This window comes from Mytilus galloprovincialis, chromosome 8, assembly GCF_965363235.1.
Source record: "Mytilus galloprovincialis chromosome 8, xbMytGall1.hap1.1, whole genome shotgun sequence".
NCBI classification, from domain to species: domain Eukaryota; kingdom Metazoa; phylum Mollusca; class Bivalvia; order Mytilida; family Mytilidae; genus Mytilus; species Mytilus galloprovincialis.
In genome coordinates, this window is record NC_134845.1 from 36082416 (window position 1) to 36082659 (window position 244).

A 244-nucleotide genomic window follows, 5' to 3' on the forward strand; every position below is an offset into this window, starting at 1 on the left:
AACTTCGTACACATATTTCCTATGAAATTATCTCTCTAATTTTAATGCCAAATTCGAGTTTTTTCTCCAATTTCATGGTCCACTGAACATAGAAAATGATCGTGCGAGTGGGGCATCCGTGTACTGGGGACACATTCTTGTTAAAAGAGTTATGCACCTTGGAAACATTATGTAAATGGATTTTTTTTTATGAAACTTCTAAAAAAAAAAAGGCAAACAAGATAAGAAAGAAATTACTAAACAA